The sequence below is a fragment of the Silene latifolia genome, chromosome 2 (genome assembly GCF_048544455.1).
Source record: "Silene latifolia isolate original U9 population chromosome 2, ASM4854445v1, whole genome shotgun sequence".
In the NCBI taxonomy this organism is placed as follows: Eukaryota; Viridiplantae; Streptophyta; class Magnoliopsida; order Caryophyllales; family Caryophyllaceae; genus Silene; species Silene latifolia.
The window spans coordinates 11,017,497-11,023,279 of NC_133527.1; positions in this window are offsets into that span (position 1 = coordinate 11,017,497).

Here is a 5,783-nt window from a genome sequence, read left to right on the forward strand (position 1 = left end):
AACATCTTATTTAAGAGACGGAAAAGATGTTGGGTTGATACCTAAGTTCCAAGGATGCATCATGTTTATAATCATAAGACCACCACATCTTATGTTAATCTTTCGATGTGGGACAATTCTATTATTTTTATATAATTCTACATTATTTTTCGATGTGGGACATATAACATACTAAGAAGTACACAATTTTATATATGTACAAATTATATGAAATCTATACACTAATGATAGCATTTTTACCACGAATCAAATTATGTTATTTTCATAATTTTCTTAACGATATTTTTTGCCAAATGAAATGTTAAAGTTTTTATATAAAAATTAGAAACGTCACTTGAATATAATATAGGAAATAAATATTATAATAATTAAAAGATTAGTGGATTTCTATCTGAACACAGGATTTTATTTCGTGTGAAATTTTTTAGTATCTTAAGTTGTTTTAGATTAATAAAATATCTTCTCTATATAAAGAGAAGACGTGATTGGGTTTAATCATCTTTCATTCAGCAGACTTTACTCTTAATTACTCAGTAGACAATTTTTCTCTTTCGACGTTGCTTTGTTCTCAATTCTCGGATCTCAAACCTTGTAATATTTCTTTGCTCTCTTCATTTAATTCAATTCTCTCTTTGCATATCTTTAATCTTTGTTATTAATTTCTGGCATCATTAGTCTTGTTATTAGTTTATGCAATCCCTTTTTATTCATCTCTACATCATGTCTCTTATGGTTTCATTAATTGTTGTTATTGTTTTAATCATCGCAATGAGTAGCTACATCTTTTGTTGCTAGGATTAGGGGAGCCTTGGTATTAAAGCAATGATGTTATAATTAGATCAGGAGGTTTTGTATGTGAGAATTGATTCATAGCAATATAATTGTAATCGTTTAGTTGAGTGCAGGCTTCCAAACTAGTTAATATGGTTAAATTCAGACCTAGATCGAGAGATTGGAATGAACATGCCTGTTATGAACAATAGGCTACACTAACGAGGATGAAAGTTAAGTTAGTAGTATTTTAGGGCGGATAGCAGACCGATAGGACCTTTCCTTTACCCATAGCATGCATTTATGGAGATGGAAGAATTGGAGCGGAATTACTATGCCTCGGGGACCGTGAAGTGGTCTTAGGAGCTAAATCAACGACGCAAGGAGCTGTCTGAGTGGCAACGTACTCGATCAATGGCTTTTGTTAGTCTTTCTCTTTGATCGAGTAAACATGGGTGGTGAGAAGACCTCGATCGAGAGCCCGCTTTGTGCCCGATCGAGAGGTGCTGCTTTGAGGTTCCTCGATCGAGTATGTACAATACTCGATCGAGAGGTTATGCCAAGGAAATGTTCGATCGAGGAATTTCATTCTTCTCGATCAAGTGGATTGCTATCTCGAACACGGATTTTATTTCGTGTGAAATTTTTTAGTATCTTAAGTTGTTTTAGATTAATAAAATATCTTCTCTATATAAAGAGAAGACGTGATTGGGTTTAATCATCTTTCATTCAGCAGACTTTACTCTTAATTACTCAGTAGACAATTTTTCTCTTTCGACGTTGCTTTGTTCTCAATTCTCGGATCTCAAACCTTGTAATATTTCTTTGCTCTCTTCATTTAATTCAATTCTCTCTTTGCATATCTTTAATCTTTGTTATTAATTTCTGGCTTCATTAGTCTTGTTATTAGTTTATGAAATCCCTATTTATTCATCTCTACATCATGTCTCTTATTGTTCCATTAATTGTTGTTATTGTTTAATCATCGCAATGAGTAGCTAAATCTTTTGTTGCTAGGATTAGGGGAGCCTTGGTATTAAAGCAATGATGTTATAATTAGATCAGGAGGTTTTGTATGTGAGAATTGATTCATAGCAATATAATTGTAATCGTTTAGTTGAGTGCAGGCTTCCAAACTAGTTAATATGGTTAAATTCAGACCTAGATCGAGAGATTGGAATGAACATGCCTATTATGAACAATAGGCTACACTAACGAGGATGAAAGTTAAGTTAGTAGTATTTTAGGGCGGATAGCAGACCGATAGGACCTTTCCTTTACCCTTCTCACATCAGACCGGCCGATCTCATTATGACAAAATTGGCTAATTACCATGGGGAACCGACATCCTAGTATTTCTCTCTTTATTTGATCACAACTTATTTCATTTTACTACTTTTATTGTTCTTTTTCTCTTTGCCTTAATCTCATTTAGTAGTTTAGAAAACAAATCAAAACACCCCAATTTGTTACTGTGACGGACTGAAACAACGAGAAGATATAATAGCCTCCCTGTGGAGTACGATACCCGACTTACCTCTACTATATTAGTTGAGCCGGTTGGTGTATTTTTGATAGGATTGCGACAACTGTGTCAAATTTTGGTGTCATTGTCGAGGAGGCAATTAGCCTATTTACTTGTTTATTTTCGTTTGTCTTAGTTTCAAGGGATTTATAATTCCTTGAGACAGTTCTTATTATTTTCTTTCTTAGTTTTGTGTATACCCAGGTCCAACAGGTCAGAATTAGTACCAGTTGATCCTAAACCAGAGCAGACTTTTCGCCGTAGACAGAACTTGTTGAGAAATAATCGTCAAGAGGAAGTCTTGAGTACTCTTGATCCTGTTCTAGAAAATTTTACATTTGCGGAAGATCAGTCTTTAGAGGAAGACACTTCTATTTCTGCAACACTTATTAAATCTGTGAAGATGCCTAATATCGCGAGTCATTCTGAGCCTACAACTGATGCCATTCCCAATGGTTTCAAGCTTGTAACAGATGAGGAGGGGAATACCTTTGACATTCGCCCTTCTTATATAAATCTGGTGGAGAGAAACATGTTTAGGGGATCATCTGGTGAAGATCCGTGGAAGCACATGGAGGTCTTTACAGACTATTGCTCTACTATTCCGCTATTAAAGGAGTAACACAAGAAAAGACTAAGGAAGCCCTTTTTCCTTTTTCTCTGATTGATGGAGCCCGAGAGTGGCTAACTAATTTGGATAGTTCTGCAGCTGGAATTACCGACTGGGAAACCTTGGCTCTTGCCTTTTACAAAAGGTACTACCCTCCACAAGAACTAATGCATTGAGAGGAAAGATTACGAGTTTTAAACAAACCAGGTGAGAACCTATATGAAGCATGGGGAAGGTTCAAGAAGTTGGTAAGATCTGTACCACATCACGGGTTTGGCCAATGGTTTTTATGCATCCAGTTCAATAATGGGTTGTATGATGATCATCGTGCTATTTTAGATGCAGCAACCAATGGGAGATTCCAAAAGAACATTGATAACGATAAGGGTTGTAGTATTATAGAAGAGATGGCTACCCATATTGCTGAGTATGGGAACCCAAGGAGTGGCACTAGAACGGTCCCAGAAGAGAGTAGTGCGCTTGTGGCTCAACAGGAAGCCATAAATGCCAGATTTGATAAGTTTGAATTGCAGGCCACGGGGGATCAACAACAGATGATTCACTTGTTGACTAGACAAGAGACCGTCTCATGTGAGAGATGTGGTGGTAATGATGGTCATACTGTTGTGGACTGTCTAGCCGAGAAGGAGCAAGTCTTTGCCTTTCAACAATATAGGAAATGAGGCTCCTATTACTATAACAAAGCTGGAGTTGATCCTAACTTGAGATGGACTAGTCAAAATGTTTTGAATCCTACACCTCCACCGCAGCAACAACGAGCTTATGTACCACGTCACAAAGCTCAACAACAAGGCTTTCAAAAGCCTCCATCTTTCTCGCCGCCGCAACAAGGTGCCTCTTTTAGTGGCATAAGTTAAATAGGCGAGTTGAAATCAATGTTGCAATCACTGACCATTCAATTGATGAAAAGTGACCAAGCGAAAGAAGCTTCCATTAAGTCACTCGAAACCCAAATAACTCAACTAGCTGCTAATCAAGCTTCAAGGCAACCAGGTCATTTACCATGACAACCTGACAAGAAACATCATGAGACAGTAAATCTGATAAATTTGAGGAGCGGTCTTTCTTATGAGGGACACAAAATGACGTCTGAAAATGCTGAACTTTCTGACCCGGAAGCTAAAGTTATCAGATGCAACAATCGTCTTTTGACGAAAAATTGTGAATCCAAGAAAAGTCCTCGAACGATCGATTTATGGTGGTCGATCAAGGGACTATCTTTGAAATGGCATCCATCGAGAGGTCAGAAGTGCTCGATCGAGCACTGCTGAAGACACTATTCTCGATCGAGTAGATAAAAATGCTCGATCGAGCACTATTGCGGATAAAAGTACTCGATCGAGAGGTATTATTCCTCGATCGAGTAATTCTAACGATGAACGTGATGATTCTTTGCCAAAGAGGAATGAAGGACTAGCTATCCCAATTACGGTCCCGTTTAGAGACAATTGCAGAACAAGAAGATTGAGTAACAATTAGGTAAATTTGCTGAAATTTTGAAATGTCTTCGTGTTAATGTACATTTCGCTGAGTTAATAACCGAGGTACCCTCCTATATGAAATTCATGAAAGACATTCTAACACCTCAGAGGCATATTAATGACCATTAGACGGTGGCTTTAACTGGCGGCACGCCCTAATTCAAAATAAGACCCCACCTAAGTTGTCTGATCCGGGTAGTTTCTCTATACCATGTCATATCGGGACCCATTTCATTGATAATGCATTATGCGATTTGGGAGCTAGTGTGAGTGTCTTACCGTTGTCTCTCGCTAAGATGCTTGGTTTGACCAAATTTCATTGTACTAATATGACCGTACATATGGCCGACCGTACTTTATCACGTCATTTAGGTGTCTTTGAGGACATACCTGTTAAGATAGGAAAGTTCCACTTAATTTTTTAAGTCAAAAAATATTATTTTTGATATTTTCCTAAATTAATTTTTAGGATCACCCCACCTTATGATAATTTTCTAATGTGGAACAATTCAACTATTTATGTGTATTATATTTACCACACCTACATTATTTTTCAATGTGGGACAAATAACACACGGAAAAGTACACCATCTTTTTTTCACCTATTTCGATATACAACCCGATTTAATAATGAGAAAATACTATACTATCTCTTTATATTCATACGTTTTTTTCCATTTTTTGTCATAATTAAAATATGTACAAATGATATGATTTAAATTACATTTTTTTTCCTAACCCGATTTAATAATGAGAAAATACTATACTATCTCTGGTGCGATTTTGATTAATGGTTAAAAATTATGATGTGTTTTAGTTACTCAAATGTAATGAGGCATAATAATTACCTATATTTGAAAGTTAAAAAGATTTAATTCTACTATTTATCAAAGTAAAAAAGCTCATTATTGATTTGTTTGTGGATTCAAGATCTTTTTATGCAACACTTGATTGTATTATAATTCATAAATTTTCTATTCTAGTGCAGAGATTATCATTATATATGACACATTAATAACCAATTTATGTATATTTAGCACCCATTTTATTTTTTAATTATGATTTTGTCTTAAATAAAGTTATTATACTATTGATTGTCTTAAAATAAACATTATAATATCACTAATATAGTAATATATAATCGCTTTTATAAATATCTACGTGATTAATATTTGTATGGTATTGTTGTAACTAAGGTTTGCTGTTATTATAAACTCTTATAAGAACTCTCTAAGATAATATTTAAGCGATTCAAAAGATTTTGGGTTGATACCCCTAAGTTTCAAATATGACTTTTATTTATAATCATGTGATACCTCACCTCATGCTAATCTTCTAATGTGGGCAATTCAACTATTTATATGTCTTACTTCTA